The sequence below is a fragment of the Panicum virgatum genome, chromosome 6N, assembly GCF_016808335.1.
Source record: "Panicum virgatum strain AP13 chromosome 6N, P.virgatum_v5, whole genome shotgun sequence".
In the NCBI taxonomy this organism is placed as follows: domain Eukaryota; kingdom Viridiplantae; phylum Streptophyta; class Magnoliopsida; order Poales; family Poaceae; genus Panicum; species Panicum virgatum.
In genome coordinates this window covers 39,421,707-39,445,955 of record NC_053150.1, presented here as the reverse complement: position 1 = coordinate 39,445,955, position 24,249 = coordinate 39,421,707, and the positions used below count along the sequence as shown (strand labels likewise).

The window sequence follows — 24,249 nt, the reverse complement described above, 5'->3', positions numbered from 1 at the left end:
CAAACGCACTACAATCACCCTTATAAACACACGCACACTCTACCCATCTCCGAGAGACTGAGCCAGCATATTTCAAGATTGACAAATTCATCACTAGCACCTCATTGTGGACAGGAATGTCGTCTACTAGTGCCAAATTTGCAAAGTTTGGGTTATGACAGCGATACTATAAAATCTATAGTAAGATGATGGAGCAGGGGTGACTCAGGTTATACAAATGGTTTATCACTTCAGCCGTGTCAGAGAGGAGTCACCATGTCAGTATATGTCGCCATCCATTAGACCAGCTTGTGCGTTGCGAGCACATGAACTCGGTGCGCCATACGCAAGGCCACTGGCATTTGGCACCGTGAACTGTTCGACTTGCCGAGATTAATGGGCTGCCAGAACTTATGAGGGGTAAGTATATGTCCTCTAGCTGCCTGTTCTTCTCGCGTTCGTCAAAGGGTGTGTTTAGTTCCCACCAAATTTCCAAACTTTCCATCACATTCATCACATCTCCTATCACATCAAAACATTAAATATAGTAAATAACCTATGCATGGAGTACTAAATGTAGTTAAATAAAAAAACTAATTGCATAGTTTTGATGTACGTTGCGAGACGAATCTTTTGAGCCTAGTTAGGTCATGGTAGGACAATATTTACCACAAACAAACGAAAAATACTACAGTGTGCTACAGTGACTGATGTGACTTTTTCTTCCCAATTTCACCTCATCTAAACACAGCCAAAGCAATAAAGCGACGGCGGAGCCACCCATGGCGGGACTGGAGAATGTTCTTCTGCGGGAAGAGACCCGCCATTGCTATTCAAGCAGTGCCGACTGCCGAGTACCGAGCAGTTCATGCGAGACCTCCACTTTTGTTAGGTCAAACATGACTAGTATATACTACTACACGCCTGCCATTCTCTAGCTTCTTTAATTTCCGCCACTGTTGTTCAGTCTTGGCCGGGCACCAACAAACCATGCGTTAATGTGTCCCCCCTCTGTCATTAACTCCTCTCTTGTTCTTGCAGAGAGTTTAATTCCTTTCTTTTCCCAAAGCTACAGAGAATTTAATTCAATGCTGTAGCATGGCATACTACTCGTTCACATCCTGTCCAAATCCTGACAAAATTAATGCCCCTTTGCTGGTGCAGGGTGACCAAGCTTCCATTGTCGGAGGGGCAATCGAGTTCGTGAAGGAGACTGGAGCAGGCGAGCAGCAGGTGCCGTGCCTCGAGGCGCACCTGATTTGGACTCAAAGTCACGCCCAAAATGAGTCCGTGACATGTTGACATGATATGGCTGATATATCTAAGGTGTTCACATTGATGCGATTCATCACATTGATGTCACACTTCTACGGCGAGTGTCAATTACAGGGTGGGCATAAAGATCTATAGAGATATGTCAAGATAAAAGTTTGCTCAATTTTGTTTCCATGTTTATGGTCTAATGCTTGATAAGCCACGCTCTATCCCACTGGTGCTACTTGGCTAAGTCTAGCAGCTTCCCATCCCTCCATCCCCTTTCACTATTCCAACCACCCCCCACTCACAACTATAGTGCGTAACAGTGCGCGAAACCCTATTTTTGGGACATTACTGGACTTAGGCAGAATCCAGCAGCTCCCCCATCCACTGTTTCAACTACCCATCTCTCTCTGGCTACAGCCTACAGATGGGGGATGGGGGATGGGGGAGCTGAGCCTTATGACTCTAGTAGTACCCAACAGAATGGGCAGTTGGTACAGGTGCAAATTCCATATAGCATAGGAATGGGATGAAACACCAGGAGGAAGAAAAATAGATAATATATTAACCCATAAGCACTCGTGTACTCTGCAGTCAATCTAGCCGGTCAGATTAGGGGCAATGGACGGTATTCATGATAAGTCAAGATATACAGAGATAGGGTAGCAAAAGAAAAAAAAGGAAGCATATACATCATTACAGGGTCCTAGCGCACAAACTTCAAAATGCCTAGCATTGAGCAACCACCTTTCTTTTTTTTTGTCCACAGGGTCACTTGAAGGGCATCTGCGAGACCCTGCATTTTGCTGTGTGAGCATGCAGTCCATTAAACCTTTTCTTCGTGAGGATGTCATGCCCCTCATCAAATGCAGAGCATTCTGATCAATGCAAGAGCCCTTCACAGCTTTAGATGCAGATGCAGGCTTTGCTTTCTTCACCTTCGGTTGAAATTTCAGGTTTGCAAACAAAGGAGTGTTCTCTTCATCATCTGCAAATAGGACAAGCGAAAACATGAGCCTCTATAAGGTGAATGAGCAAGTTTTATAATTCATATGGCAATAAGCAGAGTTGAAAACAATTAGAAAGTATACAAGATAATTAGCACATCACTGCAAATTTTATTCTAGAATTGAAAGGGCAAAGTGATTAGGATCTAATTATATGAAATTAGTCCATTAATCAACTAATCATAAAGTAATAATTATGCCAACTGGACAATAAATTGAGATGGGGATTTATCAAGGAAAATTAGATAGTTTCATCACAAAAATAAAACAAAACTACTCCCTCCGTCCCATTTTATAGTTCGTTTGACTTTTTTGGCTCCAAGTTTGACCGGCACGTCTTATTCAAAAAAATTGTGAAAATATGAAAATATTTATGTTGTAGTTAAAGTATATTATATGCTAAACTAAATCACAACAAAAATAAATGATAATTATGAAATTTTTTGAACAAGACGAGCGAGTCAAACTTGGTGTTAAAAAAGTCAAACGAACTATAAATTGGGACGGAGGGAGTAAATAACTGTATTTGAAAATGCATCATTACCAAAAGTCTCAAACTCGAACACAGCAAGCTCATTATCAGAGATCGGTCGCTTGGAGCGCAGAGGAGTAGATGGCATAGCCAGATTGGTAGTTTCTACACTACGTGGACAGTTAATAGCATCATCTTGGAGATATGGTCTGGATGTACTGATTTCATCTCTTGTATTGTTGTTGCTGGAAACACACAGTGAACTTCTCTTAGATGGCTCCTCAGGAACAGATGGAGGTTTGTACTGGTTTCATCTTTCTCTAGCTCCAACTGGTTGGCTTCATTTTTCCCTAACTTATCACCAGAACTAGTGCTACTGCCTCCTCTAGAAGAGGTTGAACAGTTTGCATCTATATTTTCCAAAACTGACACAGGAGATGCACCACGGGTATCCTCAGCATGTAGGGTATCTTTGCCCTCTAGCAAACTCAAGAACCATGGAAATTTGCCCTGCCTAACATAGAACAGTATATATGCTTCCTGGTTTAATGCTCTTGTATCAGTAATAGAATCAACCTGCTAAAATAACTTGCCTATTACAATGGAGAAAAGGCTCATGTCATCAAAGAAGAAGTAATTGACTTGTGACACATACAAGGGAGTCATTCATCAAGTACCAAGTGCTTGGTGAAGAACTAATGGTGCATACATAATGGCCATAGTTAGGTAATCCAGAGTGCTCAACAACACCATAAAGATCATATTTCAGTTCCCCCTGCACGTGAAGGTATAATGAAACACTAAAAACTACTTAAGTGGCTAATCTATTGATGCTGTTTGAAATTTTGAGAGCAGGTTCCATATTCCAAATATGAATAGAAATAAAAACTTACCGCGGTGTCTGGGGTGCTGTGGAATGGCTTCAAATCAATCTCCAGAGGATATGCCACATGTTTGTCAATCTTCTCAATGGAATTGTCAAGGGTGGTAAAACGCTTGAGATGGAATGCTATAGCATCCGGTGCTCTATGAAGTGTAAGCTGCTTGTTCTTAAAAACTTTAGCCTTGCAATGTTCACAGTTGAGCTTGTCTTCAGAGTCTCCAATCTGCTCTACTTTGGTAAAAGATTCCGAAGCATCTACCAGGTGATCAGCCTTATCGATCTCCAAACTTAGATCCAGGAAGGGCTCAAATGTCTCCGAGCTGTGACCACATTCACAGCAAGACAACTATATAGAAAGAGAGCATTAGTTGCTATTCACGTGCCAAAAGAACAAACAGGTGACGAAGAACTAAATTACCTGGCTTCTCAGTTGGCCTCCAAAAATTTCTTTTACTATACTTTCTTCGTCAAAGGATGCGCCATTGCCCTTTGACATAGGATCAAGGGTACACTTATGCAAGTTATCAAGCAAGCAACGTAAAAATTCATGTGCATCCTCTTGCTGTCCTGGTCTAAAATCTGAAGACAGCTCTGGTAAATTTTTGTTAAGGAAGCTTATCACATAACTCCACACAAGATGAAAATAGCAAGCTGGTAATTCAAGATCCACAAGCTCATTCACATTATTTAAGTGAAGAGTAAGATGAGCTGAATGGTAAAAGGAAGCACAAGGATGTCAACTAATGAAAACATATATGCAAACAGAAATTTAATGGGAGTAAATTAAACAGACTAGGCAAAAGTTCAAGAGGAATGGATACTTCTCAAACTATCTTTGAACTTCAATGGCCTTATAACAGATCCAGACATTCGAATTGATTCATCAACATGTTCTTAAGGGCACAGAAAGAACAGAACCCGTCCTTATTATCTGCAGTTTACCAACAATACAAATCAAGTAAACTAAAATTGAATTGAAGGGCTGAAGATTGTTTTCAAACATAATAAACAATTATATGAAATTATCCATACATGGGCATGGACTGGAGTGATTGGTTGAGCGAAGCTTGATCAAAAGCGGTACAGTGTGAGTGATGCACTGAAGCGTTGCATTCAGTAAGCATGTGTTCCCCATATTGCTAAGACCAGCTCCCTGCACATGGGAAAATTTTGCAACATAATGAGATAGCAATAAGCTTGGATGCCTATGGCGTCTAAAAATTAGTGCAGAAGATATTACATACCACGGATTGGGGCTGCCTTCTATAGGAAAAGGACAAAGGAAACTGTTTAGCTTCAGCATCACAAGTTTCACCAAGCTATTGGACAAAGCACATCAATACAGATGACTTGATGGAAGGATCAGATAAAAAATCTCACATATAATGTGATTAAGACAATAAAAGGCTTAAACTGGACTAATCTCAGATATAATGTGATTAAGGAAATAAAAGGCTTACATTGGAGTTGTATTGCTGCTTGTTACGGGATGACTATTGCTGATTATCTTTGACATCCCACAACTCCACCTCATCCTGCAGTGCCACCCAAAAATAATAAACTTTACAGGCCTAAGCTAAGCAATCTATGTACATGTAATTCTGTATGCACGCAAGCACAGGGGTACACAAACATGGAAAAGCCATGGATTAATTTATGTATAAGTGCAGTTCCCCAAGAATAGTAGGATAAACATGTAGATCAGGGTAACCAAATCTGGGAGCTTTGCCCTAAGGGGCCAAGTTAACAGTACATATCACAAGGGGACTTACAATTGAATTGTGCTGCTCTGTGCTAAGGGGTTCTGCGTGCTCATTTCTTTCTTCAGGTGGCACATCAATTTCATCCTAGAATATAGGACAAGTTAAAACACCAAAAGAATTAGGGATCTTCCAGGTACAGGACTCATCTATTAATGTTAGTTATATACAACAACAAAGCCTTTTGCCATAAACAAGCTTTCGTGATCTCATTGTTCGCCTAAGCAGTTGTTTAGTACATTTAAAACCTACATGGTGACCAGCTAAGCATGTTTAATTGATCATTTATCTCGTTCAATGGATAATTTAGCCGAAATACCAAACAATAGGTGCCCAACTATTTGGCATTTAGGTGAACACTTGGTGATCTAGAGGTGAAATTCAACAAAAGCTACCAACAAAGAGGGTAAAAAGAAAAGAAAAAAGGTATAGGTAGAAGCAATGATAGTAAAGAAAACCAATGTCCTAGGTCAAGGTTCAGGCACATCAGCACATGGATTGCTATAGGAATGTCATATATATAATCATAATTGCAGACCAGCCTACTGAAATATGAATTGCCCATCATTTAAGTGTCACATTGATGCAAAAATAAACAAAGCTCTACATCACTACCACACAGTTAGCCTCTTGAAGAGAACAAATTTTATCTCAAGAGGCAAGCTTAGTTTTGTTTTGTACCAGGCATTGCAAGTCCAAAAGGCCTAGTGTCAGCCAGGATTGTGCACAAATTTTATTTTTTATAAAATATAAGAGAACAGGTATAAATATTACTGTCAGAAGACCCCAAACAAATTCACCAGAGCCATCGAGTTCTTAAATAAGAGCTGGGGAAAAAGACGCCTCAGGTTGATGTTGTTTGCTTACAAGAGAAGTAGAAGCAATCAAAACATGTTCATCCTCCAATGACTTCAAGCCACTCTACATCAGAGAATAGGCGTCCCAAAATGGTTACAAGCTATAAATACCAAAATATCACATAAACCTCAAGTTAAAAAACTCACATTGTTGTCATTTTCATTGGCATCGGGAACACAAACCCCTTCCCACGAATTTGAGAAGCTCTGTAAGCAAAAAAAAGCAGGGAACACATAAAGAAGTTATTAACGTAAGCAAAATAGGACATTGACACTGCAGATTTAGAGAGGAGCATGAGTTTGGAGCTTACAACAGAACGAAGTGGCTGGCACATGGAGAAAAAAGGTTGGTGCAGCGCAGTATTCTCGTCTCCATTATCAACACGGGTGCCCTAAAGGAAGCAGTAATAATACTCATATTAGCATCATGATACAAAAAAAAATTACAGAGTGATACTGTCTATGACAGCGCATTGCAGGTTAAACACAAAAACGTGCAAAACAGAAGGTTCAGGACAAACAGGGATCGGGCATTGGATCTGTCAAAATTCAAACCTCGCTTGAACATGGGTTGAGTGGCTGACCGTTGCATTAATAATAACTAAAAACGATTCGTGCAACAAAAACGATCGCCACATCACAGCCATTCCTGTTTTAGAGGTGGTAGCAGCAATCACTACTGTAGCCACTGCCGACGGGAGCGCCGGTCCCGAAATAACAAGGCGCACGAACTCCTCGGGGGGGGGGGGGGGGGGGGGGGGGGGTCCGAATTAACGAGATTCGAGCTAAACCCAACGGCCACCGCAATAGCCCAGATGAAAAAGGGGCAAAAACGCCAAACCCCTGACGCAAGCACCACAGAGCAAGTCAACCGCCCCCCGCTAAAATCACACACCCGGAGTTGGTAAACCCTGGGACTCCAGGCCTCCGACCCCAAGCGTACCTCGCAAGCTACTGCCTCCGGCGGGACCTAGAAACTCCCTACTGACCCCGAACCAACCCAAGTACAAGGCGGCAAATCTCACCGGAGTGGAGTCGAGCGGGCTCTGCCCCCCGGCGCCGCCATGCTCCTGCTCCGCCATGGGGATGAAGAGGGATGCCGGCGCCGATTAGGGTTTGGCGACCGCGGGGTAGGTGACCGGCCAGTCGGTGCGGGCGGCCGGGAGACCTGAGATTCGTGGGGAGAGGAAGGTTGGTTTGGTTGGGGGGATTGGCGAGATACTGATCAAGGCGGCAGAGAAGGAAGTGGGCGACGATTTGTTGGGTCGCGCGGAGGAGTAATTTTGCGGGGAAAATAGCTGTCTCGTATTTTTTTTACAGTGCGGCTCGCAAGATCTATTCGACTACTCAAACTCAAGTTATCAGAGGACCATATTTTCTGGATACTTAGGTGGGTTTTTAAGAAGCTCATATTTCACCGTTTAACTTTATCTTAAAAGAAGAATGAGCAGGTTGACGTGGACCATGAAGTGTTTTGGTGAATTAAGCCCTTGAGAGTGACATCTAACGGTAATTTTCTTAAAAAATTGTTCCAGTACTAAGTTTTTTTCAAGAGCCCCTGATTTAGGGTGGGCAGCCGGGTCTTCATGGTCCTAGCACATGACAGCTCAGCATCTGCAGGGCATAAGAGCGAACGGTTTGAGCGAGAAAACGAATTTTGGGGCGAAAAAACCTCTCTCGCAGCTAATTGACGGTGCGACTCGTAAGACATATTTGGGTACTTAGGTTATCCGAGGACCATGTTTCTTGTATGCATAGGCGGGTTCTTAAGAAGCCCACATTTCACCGTTCAGCTTTTTCTCAGGTGAAGAACGAACATGTTAACGACGACCATGAATGGTTTTGGTGAATTTTGCCTTCGGAGTGACATCTAACGGTAATTTCCTTCAAAAATAGTTCCAGTACTCAGTTTTTTCAGGGCCTCTAATTTAGGGTGGGCAGCCAGGTCCTCATGGTCCCAGCACATGATAGCTCAGGATCTGCAGGGCATAACAGCGAACGGTTGAGCAAGAAAACGAATTTTGGGGCGAAAATAGCTCTCTCGTTTCTAATTGACGGTGCGGCTCGTATGACCTATTCGGGTACTCAGGTTATCCGAGGGCCATGTTGCCTTTATGCGTAGGCAGGTTCTTAAGAAGCCCACATTTCACTGTTCAACTTTTTTTTAGGAGAAGAATGAATAGGTTAACGCTGATCATGAAGGGTTTTGGTGAATTATGCCCTTAGGAGTGACATCTAACGGTATTTTCCTTCAAAAATAGTTCTCGTACTCAGTCTTTTTAAGGGCCCCTAATTTAGGTTCGGCAGCCGGGTCCTCATGGTCCCAGCACATGACAGCTCAGGATCTGCAGGGCATAAGAGCGAACAGTTTGAGCGAGAAAACGAATTTTGGGGCGAAAATAGCTCTCTCACAGCTAATTGACGGTGTGGCTCGTAAGACCTATTCGGGTACTTAGGTTATCCGGGGACCATGTTTCCTGGATGCGTAGGCAGATTCTTTAGAAGCCCACATTTCACCGTTCAACTTTTTCTTAGGAGTAGAACGAGCAGGTTGTCGCCGACCATGAAGGGTTTTGGTGAATTACGCCATTGGGAGGGACATCTAATGGTAATTTCCTTCAAAAATAGTTGCAGTGCTCATGTTTTTTGAGGACCCCTGATCTAGGGTCGGCAGCCGGGTCGTCATGGTCCCAGCACATGACAGCTCAGGATCTGCAGGGCATAAGAGCGAATGGTTTGAGCGAGAAAACGAATTTTGGGGTGAAAATAGCTCTCTCGCAGCTAATTGACGGTGCGGCTTGTAAGACCTATTCGGGTACTCTGATTATTCGAGGACCATGTTTCCTGGATGTGTAGGCGGGTTCTTAAGAAGCCCACATTTCACCGTTCAACTTTTTTCTTAGGAGAAGAACGAGCAAGTTGATGCCGACCATGAAGGGTTTTGGTGAATTAAGCCCTTGGGAGTGACATCTAACGGTAATTTCCTTCAAAAATAGTTCCAATACTCAGTTTTTTTGAGGGCCCCTGATTTAGGGTGGGCAGCCGGGTCGTCATGGTCCCAGCACATGAAAGCTCAGGATCTGCAGGGCATAAGAACGAATGGTTTGAGCAAGAAAACAAATTTTGGGGCGAAAATAGCTCTCTCGCAGCAAATTGACGGTGCGGTTCGTAAGACCTATTCAGGTACTTAGGTTATCCAAGGACCATGTTTCCTAGATGCGTAGTGGGCTTCTTAAGAAGCCTATATTTCACCGTTCAACTTTTTCTTAGGAGAAGAACGAACAGGTTAACACCAACCATGAAGGGTTTTGGTGAATTAACCCTTGGGAGTGACATCTAACGGTAATTTCCTTCAAAAACAGTTCCAGTACTCAGTTTTTTTGAGGGCCCATGATTTAGGGTGGGAAGTCGGGTCCTCATGGTCCCAGCACATGACAGCTCAGGATCTGCAGGGCATAAAAGCGAACGGTTTGAGCGAGAAAACAAATTTTGGGGCGAAAATAGCTCTCTCGCAGCTAATTGACGGTGTGGCTCGTAGGACCTATTCGGATACTCAGGTTATCCGAGGACCATATGAAACGTTCCCTTATAAGAGAAGACTTAAAAGTGATACAATATCAGTCCCAGGAGGCTGATAACACTTTTATTACATCAGATGGTACGTCACCGTACAACTCTACGTGGAAGTGGGCAGTGAGGCGCCACTATCGCGAGCATAACAACTAACACCTATACAACGATATTAACTATGAAAAGGGAGTCATTAGAGTCTTGTGCCATACGGAACTTCCTGCGGGTGACCCTATCCACAGGCAAGATTGGGTGCAGGACGGAACCTCTACTCGACGTCTTCGGGAACGAAGTCTGGATCTTTCTCTATAAAAATTAAGAATGGGGTGAGTACATACGTACTCAGCAAGTCTAACCACACCCACGGAGGGGGTATAAACAGAATATAATGCATAGCTTAAATCAAGGATGAGGCTAGGGTTTTATTTGCGGAAACCAAATTTTGATGCAGGGGTTCATTTAAAAGAAAGGGTTTTCAAAGCAAGTTTTCTTGTACCAAGTAACACGTAGTGTTGATCCATACAAGATCCAAGTTTTAAGTTGCTACCGGACTCCTCATCCGCCGTAGCACACGGCACAACTGCCGGACACTTTTTCCCAAAACAACTCACGCCAACCCATCCCAAAATAAACACTTGTTATGTGACCACACCGTAACTCGCCCAGTACCGTGGGCACGGCTATTCGAATAGATTCTTAACTCTGCAGAGGTATCCAACTTTACCCACAAGCGGGGTACCGCAACTCGATCACCTTAGTTTCGGTGCAGATCCCAACAAAGCCATTACCCACCTTAGCTAGACCTGACTAGCCATCACGGGATCCACCAAGGGGTCATTGACCTATCACAGAGGTTGTAATCGGGGCATAAGTCACACAGAGCTAATCCCTTCTCCTTGATCACCCGTTGCTCTCAGCTCTCCTGATGGATATCAGACTAACTAGTGGGGTTTATGCTAAGTCGTTGCCCATACAACGGTCGAGTGGTTTGCACGATAGTGGAGTTAGGTGAGATGACACACCAACTCGGTCCTTAATTGTGACAAGATGGATATCTCCCTTTCTTGCTCTGCCACACAGGCACGAGCACACCGTTTGGCAAATCACACAGAAGTGCCATCCATCCTATCTAAACTTATCTTTCGAAAATTCCACATTTTTCCCTTCCCACACACTCACGCATTTTCCTTTTATAAAACAAGTTGTATCGTGTTTAAAGTCCTAAGCGCTCTAGCAGCGATTAACGTCCAAACAAATCACATTCGGACATTAATCTAGGTGGTCAAGGAATGGTTATAACAAATCAAGGGGTGGCTATCCAACCATGTTTTCAGCAAGCAAAACATATGCAATTTTATAAAATAGGCCAATAGGTTGTGTTTATAAAAACTAGAACAAAATATGCATCAAAGGGCGGGATTGAACTTGCTGTCTTCAAAGCCTTCCTCGTTCGCTTGCTCGCAGTATTGCTCGTCGACGAGCTCTCCCTCGTTCACACCGTGATATACGACGCGTACAAACAAACACATAATCAAGAAAAGAAATAAAAGTTTTATCATTGAGCTCGAATCGGAAACAATTACGATATGAAGATAGGAGTAATATCTCTGGATGGTTTCCTAATGGCATGGCCAAAACTATAATTGGAATGGCGTGGTAAAGTTTCAGGTCGATCGGAGATTGTTTGGCGCATAAAATGATAGGTTACGGAGAGGTTTAGGGGTTAAACAAGGGGTCAGGGACTTGTTTGTAATTATTTTTGAGATTGCAAGGGAGAGGAGGAGGAGGTGGTTTGATTCCCCCGCCTTGCTTGGACTGGGGTGGAGCGAGGCGGCGGGACCACGAGGGCCGGCAGCGGCGAGCGGAGACGTTTGCGGCGGCGGCGTTGCAAGGCCGGGGAAGGGGTTAGGGGTGGCGGTGGAGCTTGTGGGGGAGGTGAGCTACTCGGGGGTGCTACTTATAGGCCAGGAGAGGCGGTGGTGGCGGCCGACGAGCGGCGCGGGCGCCATTAATGACGTTTGGTGTCGCGACGCGGCGGCGGCGCGATTCGCGGCGGACCAGGGTGAAGTGACGGCTCGGGCAGGCGCTCAGGCACGTGGAGGGGCCCCGGGTGCTGTGTGTGTCGCCGCGCGGGCTCGAGCGGCAAGGCGGCGGCGTGGTGCGCGCGTGTGCGTGTGCAGGACACAGGGCGGCCGGCGGCGAGGGCGGACACAGGAAGGCGGTGGTGGCGCTAGACGACGGGCGGCACGGCAAGTCTCGGGCGTGTGTGGAACGCGTGGTGCGCGTGGCGTGGGCAGGCGTGCGCCCGTGGCAGGCGGCCGTGGCGTGGCGCGGCGTCGCGGTGTCCGCGCGCGTGCGCACGGCCCAGGGGTGGCTCGGCACGGCGAGGTGCACGTCCAGGGAGGGGCGTGAGGCGAGTGAGCTTCTTGGCGTGGCAGAGGAGAGGGAGCCGGGGTCGGGCGATGGCGGGCCGAGCGGTACTCGCGCGTCAGAGAGGAGAAGGAGGGAGAGAGAGGGAAAAAAAGAAAAGAGAAAAAAGGAAAATGAAAAAGAAGAAAAAGAAAAAGAGGAGAGAGAGACAGAGAGAGAGAGAGTTGGCGGAAAATTCGGCGGCGATCGCGACGGGCGGTCGCGCGTGGGCGACCGGCAGCCGCTCAACGCGGGATGGGATGGCGGCAAGGAAAAAGAGGGAGGGTACGGTTGGCGGAAAAAAAGAAGAAAAGATGGAACGATGATCGGGACAGCGGAATTTTCTGGGAAAAGAATTAAAGTTAGGGTTAAATGAGCTCAACGATGAAAAGGTTTGAAAGAAAAATTTTAGCGTGTGATTTAACGTGGTAAATTTTTAGGATGTTACAAACCTACCCCACTTAAATTGAATCTCGTCCTCGAGATTCGGCTAGCACCTAAACAGGTGGGGAAATTCTTTCTTCAAGGCATCTTCACGCTCCCATGTAGCTTCTTCTACTCCGTGTCTGCTCCACTGAACTCTGCAAATTCGTACTTCCTAGTTTCTTGTTCTCCTAGTAACAGTGTCCAAAATCTTGACAGGTACTTCCTGGTACCGAAGGTCTGTCTGCCGATCTATCTCTTCTTCTGGCACATGCTCTTTCTCCGGTACTCTCAAACATCTCCTTAACTGGGACACATGGAACACCGGGTGTATATCCGACATTCCTTCTGGTAGCTCCAGTCGGTACGCTACGGCTCCGACTTTCTTCAGAATTCGGTACGGTCCAATGTACCGAGGGGCCAACTTTCCTTGTATCTAAAATCTTCGAGTTCCCCGAATAGGTGAAACCTTAAGGTAGACGAACTCTCTCGGGTTGAAGCTTATTTCTCGTCTCTTCTTATCTGCGTAGCTCTTCTGTCGAGACTGGGCGGTCTTCAGCTTTTCCCTAATCTCGGCCATTCTTTCTTCCGCTTCCTTTATGAGTGCTGGTCCCACTAGGGCACGTTCTCCAACTTCTGACCACATCAGGGGAGTTCTGCATTTTCTGCCATAAAGAGCTTCAAATTGTGACATGCCTAAACTCGCTTGATAACCGTTGTTATATGAAAATTCCGCATAGGGTAAACTCTGGTCCCAATCCTTGCCATAGATAAGAACACATGCTCTCAACATATCCTCCATAATCTGATTTACTCTTTCTGTTTGGCCATCCGTTTGTGGGTGATAAGCGGAGCTGAAATCCAATTTGGTGCCCATGGCTTTATGCAAGCTTTTCCAAAACCTAGAGGTGAATTGGGTCCCTCTATCTGAAACGATTCTGCTAGGCACACCATGCAACTTTATTATATTTTCCACATAAAGCTTAGCTAGCTTTTCTCCACCGTATTTTGTCCGTACGGGTATGAAATGAGCCGCTTTATTGAGTCGGTCCACTATTACTCATATGGAGTCATGTCCTTTCTATGTTCTGGGCAAACCTACCACAAAGTCCATTCCTATCTCATCCCATTTCCAAACCGGGATGGGTAGGTGTTGCAACAATCCTGCTGGCTTCTGGTGTTCGGCCTTGATCCTTTGGCACGTATCACAACGGGCGACAAATCGTGCAATATCCGCCTTCATTCCTTTCCACCAATATTTTTGTTTTAAATCCATATACATCTTGGTGGATCCTGGGTGGATGGAGTAGGCCGAGTTATGGGCTTCATCCATAATTATTTGTCGGAAGTCTCCTTCCTGGGGCACACAAATCCTATTTTTATACCATAAAGTTCCCTCATTATCCACTCTAAAATCAGGTGCCTTATTTTCTCCAGTCTGCGTTCAGATTTCCCTCAAGCCTTTGTCTGAACTTTGTGCTTTCCTGATTTTATCTTCCAGAGTAGGTCGAATGCTCATTTTGCGAATGGAACCTCGGGGAACAACGTGCACATTCAATCGTGCCATCTCTTCCTGCAGATGGGCATCCTTGGGTCCATAAGATTTCTGGCTTAAGGCATCAGCTACCACATTAGCTTTACCAGGGTGGTAATGGATTTCCACATTGTAATCCTTAACCAGTTCTAACCACCTTCTTTGCCTTAAGTTCAAATCTGGCTGGGTGAAAATATACTTCAAGCTCTTATGGTCGGTATAGATCTCGCACTTATTTCCAATCAAATAATGCCTCCAAATCTTGAGGGCATGCACTACGGCTGCAAACTCCAGATCATGTGTTGGGTAATTCTACTCATGAGGCCTGAGTTGGCGGGAAGCGTATGCAACAACTTTCCCATATTGCATGAGGACACACCCTAATCCTTGTCGGGATGCATCACAATAGATAACAAAATCCCAATGAATATCCGGTAGGGTCAGCACTGGGGCAGTTGTCAATCTTCTCTTCAATTCTTGAAAACTTCTTTCACATGACTCTGTCCAGTTGAATTTCTTATCCTTCTTGAGCAGCTCTGTCATGGGCCGGGCTATCTTGGAAAATCCTTCGTTGAATCTTCGGTAATACCCAGCTAATCCAAGAAAGCTTCGGATTTCACTAACATTAGTTGGTTACTGCCAATTGGAAACCGCTTCGACTTTCTCAGGGTCGACTCCTACTCCTTCTGCGGTTAGAATATGTCCAAGAAAAGCCACTTTCTCTAGCCAAAATTCACACTTGCTGAATTTGGCATAGAGTTTGTTTGCTCTCAACTTTTCCAAAACTACCCTCAGATGTTGCTCGTGCTCCTAGACACTCTTCGAGTAAATAAGTATGTCGTCGATGAAGACTATGATGAACTTATCTATCTCGTCCATAAACACCTTGTTCATGAGGTTCATGAAATATGCAGGTGCATTGGTGAGTCCAAAAGACGTCACCGTGAACTCAAACTGCCCGTAACGGGTAACAAAAGATGTCTATGGAATGTCACTTTCTCTAATCTTGAGCTGAAAATACCCTGACCTCAGATCAATTTTGGAGAAGTACTTGGCTCCTTTTAGCTGATAAAAAAGGTCATCAATCCTGGGGAGGGGGTACTTATTCTTGATAGTAACCTCGTTCAGTGCCCGGTAGTCTACACACAACCTCATGCTCCCATCCTTCTTCTTGACAAATAGGACTGGGGCTCCCCAAGGCGACGAGCTTGGCCTGATGAAGCCAATTCGTTGTAATTCTTCCAGTTGCTTCTTTAGTTCTGCCAATTCGGAAGCTGCCATCCTATAGGGTCTTTTGGCTATAGGAGAGGTTCCAGGGACAAGGTCGATGACAAACTCTATATCCCTATCTGGTGGCATTCCGGGAAGTTCTTCAGGGAAAACATCTGGGTATTCGTTTATTACCAGGACTTCTTCCAAGGACTTGGCTTCCATGCTAAACACCATTGGGTTAGATCCACTTTCCTGGGTATGGCAGGTTACTCGTACCCCTTCTGGGTTCGTTAGGTGTACCACTTTGTCAGTACAACCTATGAGACCATTGTGTCGGCTTAACCAGTCCATTCCAAGGATCACGTCTATTCCCTTAGACTTAAGTACTACTAGGTCTGCTAGAAATTCTACCCTACTTAAATTGATCCTTAACCGTAGACAACCTAGTTGACACTTGATGTCGCCTCCAGGTGTCCGGGTTAATAGGTGTGTTTTTAGTAGTACTGTAGGTATATTGTGCTTTTCCACAAAACTCAGGGATATGAACGAGTGTGATGCTCCAGAATCAAATAGTATTGTTGCAAGAGCTGAGCTGACTAGGTACTCACCGAGCACTACGCCCTAAGCTCCTTAAGGCTCCTGCGCGTTGATGTGGTTGACGCGGGCTCGTTGAAATGACAGCTGGGGCTGCCTCATATGCTGACTGTTGTTGTTGGTGTTGTGTTGTTGCGGATGGGCACTCGGTTGGCACCTGACAGAACTGGTCTTGGTCCATTTACCGTGTTGGAGAAGGCTGATGTAGCAGGCTTGTTCTTGGCATATGGGCAGTTGGCAATGAAATGCCCTGTCTCTCGGCAGTTGAAACAGACCCTAGCATTACTGTTGTTGGTTGTGACTTGGCTTGCATTACTCTGCGGGGCCTTCATGGTGTTCTGGCTCCTAAGCTATGTGTTAGGGGCCTGTGGCCCTGTCACCTGGGACTGGGTCCTATACTGCATTGGGGCCTGATATCTTGGTGCCATATAGCTGGAATTTCTTGGTTTCTGGAAGCGGTCATGTTGGCGGGCCTTGCCTTCCAGAAACTTGCGCTTGTTATCCTTCCTTTCTTCAGTTTTGGCCCTCTTTGTGAGAATAGCCTTGTTCATCAGAGTATTGAAGTCGGGGTAGATATGAGGGGTAACCAAGATCCGGAGTTCTGGGTTCAATCCTTTCTTGAACATGTCCTGCTTCTTTTGATCATCATTCACTTCCTCTGGTGCATATCGGGCCAGCTCCATGAACTGATGGGTGTACTCTTCCACTGACATGCTCCCTTGCTGCAGTGCTAAGAACTCATCCGCCTTGCGCTTCATGGTGGCCGAGGGGATATGATAGCGGGTAGAACTCCTTCACAAATTCCTTCCATGTGATGGTGGAGGCATCTTCGGTAGCTGCAAAGTAATTCTCCCACCAGGCTAAGGCAGTCCCGGTGAGTTGGTGGGCTGCCTGAAGGACTTTGTCTCGATCCTGGCATTCGAACGGTTCGAGCTTTCTCTGGATCACACGCAGCCAGTCGTCTGCATCCAAGGGGTTGCTGGATCCGGCAAAGGTGGGCGGCTTGGTCCTCAGAAAAGCTGTCAGCTTGTCATTCATGGTCTGCTCTCGTGGCCGCTTGTTGATGACGGCATTGGCTAGTGTTTCCAGTATGAGGGTCTGGTTGTGTATTATCTATGCCAGATCCCCGAGGGGTGGTGGTGGTGGCAGTGGCCCTTCTTGATTTTCTCCTTGGTTCTGGCTCACTTCCTGTTCTTCCTGAGGAGGGTTCTGCCCATTAGTCTGTACTCCTGCATCAGCGGCTGCGGGGGTCCGGTTGCGGGAGGCCCTCGTACCGCTTCGGGAAGCCATCTGTAGATTGGGTAGAGTCTTTGTGAGATTGGGGTTAGGATTAAGTGATGTTTAAGTTGTTTAATTCGTATTTTTGAAAAGGCAGAATCTACCTTCTGCCGAAAAGCACACAACAAGCACACAAACATAGCAAACAACAAGCAGAAACAACTTTATTATTGCAACGGAGGGTACAACACGGGGACAAGACTAAAACGCGTACTACACGTCTGGGTACAGGTTCACACTTGAGGGTACAGTTTAAGCCAGAGGGGCTGGGAGGGTACAACACTAGGGTGGCGCCGGGCATTCTACTCGCGGGGCGAGCCTTCTTCCGGGGCGGAGTGTGCGAGTAGTCCTTGCTCGCCATCCTCTAGGTTTCCATTTTCCAAGGGTTGCGTAGTAGCTTCTCCTTCATCGGCGGCAGTAGACCTTTCTGGGTTCTCGGGTGGGGCTTGTGGGGTTATCACGAGTGGTCCCCATCCTATGACGGGCGTCCCGAGTAGAATATGGTCTTCCCCAATTGCCGGAACTGGTGTTCCACTTCTGGTCCATTCTTGCATACGCCGGTCTCGGGCTTGCCTGAGGCTCTCCTGAGCAACTGCTTCACTGCTGACCGTGGCTGCGGCTCTTGCCTCGGCTTGGGCTGCTCGTATCTGTTGTAGTCTCACCGCGAGCTCTGCTTGCTCAGCTTGATGGGTTTGCTCCCTCAGAATGTTGACTTGCTCGTCAAAGAGCTGATCCAAGGAGGCTAGGTAAGTAGCCACTTGGTACAGGGGGTCTTCTTCATGGCGGCGCCGTTCCAGACTCCTCATGCGTGCTTCCCAAACGGGGGTCCTGATGGCTGGCAGAAAGAACCTCATTTGTGTGGGAGCGAGGTGTCTTTCAAAAATCCGGCACAGGTAACAGAGCGCCTTTCTGACGGCCAAGGGATAGGTGTCTTGGTGCCTAAACCCTGTAGTGTTCCCTCGCCACGGCTGAATGTCGAGGTAGCGGTCACTTCTGGCGATGACCAGGATCACCCTGCAGCGGAGGGTACCATGGTGCTCGTACTCTCTGCTGTAGTACCTTGGGCGTTCCGTAACGCCAAGGCTTTCTAGGGCATTGATCAAGATGCTGGGGAAGCCAGGTGCAGCATGGCAATTGCCCTGGGTCCATCCTTCCTCAGTCATCTGAAAAACAAAGATATGGTGAACAAGCTTGCACAAAAACGATCTGTGAGGTTAAACAGGGAAGGACCTAATGGAAAAGGCTTGGAAAAGGGGTCTCGCTCCTAGGGGTCACATAATACGGCCAACCTACAGCTCTGATACCACTTGAAACGTCCCCTCATAAGAGAAGACTTAAAAGTGATACAATATCAGTCCCAGGAGGCTGATAACACTTTTATTACATCAGATGGTACATCACCGTACAACTCTATGCGAAAGTGGGCAGTGAAGTGCCACTATCGCGAGGATAACAACTAACACCCACACAATGATATTAACTACGAAAAGTGGGTCATCAGAGTCTTGCGCCATACGGAACTTCCTGCGGGTGACCCTATCCACATGCAAGTTTGGGTGCCGGACGGAACCTCTACTCGACGTCTTCGGGAATGAAGTCTGGATCTTCCTCTGTAAAAATTAAGAATGGGGTGAGTACATACGTACTCAGCAAGTCTAACCACACCCACGGAGGGGGTATAAACAGAATATAATGCATAGCTTAAATCAAGGATGAGGCTAGGGTTTTATTTGCGGAAAGCAAATTTTGATGCAGGGGTTCATTTAAAAGAAAGGGTTTTCAAAGCAAGTTTTCTTGTACCAAGTAACACGTAGTGTTGATCCATACAAGATCCAAGTTTTAAGTTGCTACCGAACTCCTCATCCGCCGTAGCACACGGCACAACTGCCGGACACTTTTTCCCAAAACAACTCACGCCAACCCATCCCAAAATAAACACTAGTTATGTGACCACACCGTAACTCGCCCAGTACCGTGGGCACGGCTATTCGAATAGATTCTTAACTCTGCAGAGGTATCCAACTTTACCCACAAGCGGGGTACCGCAACTCGATCAACTTAGTGTTGGTGCAGATCCCAACAAAGCCATTACCCACCTTAGCTAGACCTGACTAGCCATCATGGGATCCACCAAGGGCTCATTGACCTATCATAGAGGTTGTAACCGGGGCATAAGTCACACAGAGCTAATCCCTTCTCTTTGATCACCCGTTACTCTCAGCTCTCCTGATGGCTATCAGACTAACTAGTGGGGTTTATGCTAAGTCGTTGCCCATACAACGGTCGAGTGGTTTGCACGATAGTGGAGTTGGGTGAGATGACACACCAACTCGGTCCTTAATTGTGACAAGATAGATATCTCCCTTCCTTGCTCTGCCACACAGGCATGAGTACACTGTTTGGCAAATCACACAGAAGTGCCATCCATCCTGTCTAAACTTATCTTTCGAAAATTCCACATTTTTCCCTTCCCACACACTCACGCATTTTCCTTTTATAAAACAAGTTGTATCGTGTTTAAAGTCCTAAGCGCTCTAGCAGCGATTAACTTCAAAAAGAATCACATTCGGACATTAATTTAGGTGGTCAAGGAATGGTTATAACAAATTAAGGGGTGGCTATCCAACCATGTTTTCAGCAGGCAAAACATATGCAATTTTATAAAATAGGCCAATAGGTTGTGTTTATAAAAACTAGAACAAAATATGCATCAAAGGGCGGGATTGAACTTGCTGTCTTCAAAGCCTTCCGGGAGGTCCTGATCGAAGTACTGTCCTTCGGGCTCGGGGTCGCAGAATTGGTCCTCGTTCGCTTGCTCGTAGTACTGCTCGTCGACGAGCTCTCCCTCATTCACACCGTGATCTACGACGCGTACAAACAAACACATAATCAAGAAAAGAAATAAAAGTTTTATCATTGAGCTCGAATCGGAAACAATTACGATATGAAGATAGGAGTAATATCTCTGGACGGTTTCCTAATGGCATGGCCAAAACTATAATTGGAATGGCGTGGTAAAGTTTCAGGTCGATCGGAGATTGTTTGGCGCATAAAATGATAGGTTACAGAGAGGTTTAGGGGTTAAGCAAGGGGTCAGGGACTTGTTTGTAATTATTTATGAGATGGCAAGGGCTTGGTTATAATTTTAGAAAATATTTGGGGCATACTAGAAAGGTGTAGGGATCTAATTAATATTAAGTTTACATGGTGGAGGGTCAGTTTCCTAAATAGCTAAAAGTAGAAGTTCCTTTAAACAAAAGTGACACAAAGGGGAGGGTTCTTTTAGGAAATAGAGGGAAGGCCAGGGTGTTTTGTGGTGAAAAGCCACCCTCTTCCTCCTCCCTCCACGGGAAACAGAGGATGGGAGGGGGGAGCCTCTGTGCCGTCCGATTCCGGCGGCCCGGGGCTCGGTGGCGGCCCGGAATAGGGAGAAAGGGAGAGGAGGAGGAGGTGGTTTGATTCCCCCACCTTGCTCGGGCTGGGGTGGAGTGAGGCGGCGGGACCACGAGGGCCGGCAGCGGCGGGCGGAGACGCTTGTAGCGGTGGCGTTGCAAGGCCGGGGAAGGGGCTAGGGGTGGCGGTGGAGCTCGTGGGGGAGGTGAGCTGCGCGGGGGTGCTACTTATAGGTCTGGAGAGGCGGTGGAGAGGGAGCGAGGCGGTGGTGGAGGCCGGCGAGCGGCGCGGGCGCCATTAATGGTGTTTGGTGTCGCGACACGGCATCGGCGTGATTCGCGGCAGGCCAGGATGAAGTGACGGCTCGGGCAGGCGCGCAGGCACGTGGAGGGCCCCCAGGTGCTGTGTGTGTCGCCGCGCGGGCTCGAGCGGCGAGGCGGAGGCGTGGTGCGCGTGTGTGTGTGCAGGACACAGGGCGGCCGGCGGCGAGGGCGGACACAGGAAGGCGGTGGTGGCGCTGGACGACGGGCGGCGCGGCGAGTCTCGGGGGTGCATGGAACACGTGCTGCGCGTGGCGTGGGCAAGCATGCACGCGTGGTAGGCGGCCGTGGCGTGGCACGGCATCGCGGCATGCGTGGCTCGGAGCATCGAGGTGCACGACGCAGGGGTGGCTCGGCGCGGCGAGGTGCACGGCCAGGGAGGGGCGTGAGGTGAGCAAGCTGCTTGGCGCGGTAGAGGAGAGGGAGCCAGGGTCGGGCGATGGCGGGCCGAGCGGTACTCGCGCGGCAGAGAGGAGAAGGAGAGAGAGAGGGGAAAAAAAAAGAAAAGAGAAAAAAGGAAAAAGAAAAAGAAGAAAATGAAAAAGAGGAAGAGAGAGAGAGAGAGCTGGCGGAAAATTCGGCGGCGATCGCGACGGGCGGTCGCGTGTGGGCGACCGGCAGCCGGGTGACGCGGGATGGGACGGTGGCGAGGAAAAAGAGGGTGGGTACAGTTGGCGGAAAAAAGAAGAAGAAAAGATGGAACGATGATCGGGACAGCGGAATTTTCTGGGAAAGGAATTAAAGTTAGGGTTAAATGAGCTCAACGATGAAAAGGTTTGAAAGAGAAAATTTAGCACGTGATTTAACGTGGTAAATTTTTGGGATGTTACACCATATTTCCCAGATGCGTAGGCGGGTTCTTAAGAAATCCACATTTCACTGTTCAACTTTTTTTTTGGAGAAGAACGAGCAGGTTAACGCCGACCATGAAGGGTTTTGGTGAATTAAGCCCTTGGGAGTGACATCTAACGGTAATTTCCTTCAATAACAGTTCCAGTACTCAGTTTTTTTGGGGGCCCCTAATTTAGGGTGGGCAGCCGGGTCCACATGGTCCTAGCACAACACAGCTCAGGATCTGCAGGGCATAACAGCAAACGGTTGAGCGAGAAAACGAATTTTGAGGCGAAAATAGCTCTCTCATTTCTAATTGACGGTGCGGCTCGTATGACCTATACGGGTACTCAGGTTATCCGAGGACCATGTTTCTTTTATGGGTAGGCGGGTTCTTAAGAAGCCCACATTTCACTGTTCAACTTTTTCTTAGGAGAAGAACGAATAGGTTAACGCCGACCATGAAGGGTTTTGGTGAATTAAACCCTTGAGAGTGACATCTAACGGTAATTTCCTTCAAAAATAGTTCCAGTACTCAGTTTTTTTTGAGAGCCCCTGATTTAGGGTGGCAGCCGGATCCTCATGGTCCTAGCATATTACTGCTCAGGATCTGCAGGGCATAAGAACGAACGGTTTGAGCGAGAAAATGAATTTTGGGGCGAAAATACCTCTCTCGCAGTTAATTGACGGTGCGGCTCGTAAGACATATTCGGGTTCTCAGGTTATCTGAGGACCATGTTTCTTTTATGCATAGGCGGGTTCTTAAAAAGCCCACATTTCACCGTTCAACTTTTTCTCAGGAGAAGAACGAACAGGTTAACGCCGACCATGAAGGGTTTTGGTGAATTATGCCCTTCGGAGTGACATCTAACGGTAATTTCCTTCAAAAATTGTTCCAGTACTCAGTTTTTTTAGGGCCCTTGATTTAGGGTGGGCAGCCAGGTCTTCATGGTCCCCGCACATAATAGCTCAGGTTCTGCAAGGCATAAGAGCGAACGGTTTGAGAAAGAAAACGAAATTTGCGGCGAAAATAACTCTTCCGCAGTTAATTGACGGTGCGGCCCGTAAGACCTATTCGGGTACTCAGATTATCCAAGGAGCATGTTTCCTGGATGCGTAGGTGGGTTCTTAATAAGCCCACATTTCACCGTTCAACTTTTTCATAGGAGAAGAACAAACAGGTTGACGCCGACCATGAAGGGTTATGGTGAATTAAGCCCTAAGGAGTGACATCTAACGACAATTTCCTTCAAAAATAGTTCCAGAATACAGTTTTTTTGAGGGCCCCTGATTTAGGGTGGGCAGCTGGGTCCTCATGGTCCCTGCACATGATAGCTCAGGGTCTGCAGGGCATAGGAGGGAATGGTTTGAGCGACAAACGGATTTTGGGGTGAAAATAGCTCTCTCGCAGCAAATTGACTGTGCGGCTCGTAAAACCTATTCGGGTACCCAGGTTATCCGAGGACCATGTTTTTGGATGCGTAGGCGGGTTCTTAAGAAGCCCACATTTCACCGTTCAACTTTTTCTTAGGAGAAGAACGAGCAGGTTGACGCCGACCATGAAGGGTTTTGGTGAATTAAGCCCTTGGGAGTGACATCTAACGGTAAGTTCTTTCAAAAATAGTTCCAGTACTCAGTTTTTTTGAGGGCCCTGATCTAGGGTGGGTAGCCGGGTCCTCATGGTCCTAACACATGACAACTGAAGATCTGCAGAGCATAAGAGTGAACGGTTTGAGCGAGAAAACAAATTTTGGGGCGAAAATAGCCCTCTCGCAGCTAATTGACGGTGCGGCTCGTAAGACCTATTCAGGTACTCAGGTTATCCGAGGACCATGTTTCTTGGATGCGTAGGTGGGTTCTTAAGAAGCCCAAATTTCATCGTTCAACTTTGTCTTAGGAGAAGAACGGACAGGTTAACGCCGACCATGAAGGGTTTTGGTGAATCGAGCCCTTGGGAGTGACATCTAACAGTAATTTCGTTCAAAAATAGTTCTAGTACTCAGTTTTTTTTGAGGGCCCCTAATTTAGGGTGGGCAGCCAGGTCTTCTTGGTCCCAGCACATGACAGCTCACGTTCTGCAGGGCGTAAGAGCGAACGGTTTGAGCCAGAAAACGAATTTTGGGGCGAAAATAGCTCTCTAGCAGCTAATTGATGGTGCGGCTCGTAAGACCTATTCGGGTACTAAGGTTATCCGAGGACTATGTTTCCTGGATGCGTAGGTGGGATCTTAAGAAGCCCACATTTCACCATTCAACTTTTTCTTTGGTGAAGAATGAGCAGGTTGACGCCGACCATGAAGGGTTTTGATGAACTAAGCCCTTGGGAGTGACATCTAATGGTAATTTCCTTCAAAAATAGTTCCAATACACAGTTTTTTTTGAGGGCCCCTGATTTAGGGTCGGCAGTCGGGTCCTCATGGTCCCAACATATGATAATTCACGATCTGCAGGGCATAAGAGCGAATGGT

General features: G+C 46.7%; 1 pseudogene; it reads right to left on the bottom strand.

Annotated features, from left to right (window-relative positions):
* Window positions 1-1,783: 1,783 nt before the first annotated feature.
* LOC120679956 lies at window positions 1,784-7,527 on the bottom strand (annotated as a pseudogene).
* Between the last annotated feature and the right edge of the window lie 16,722 nt (window positions 7,528-24,249).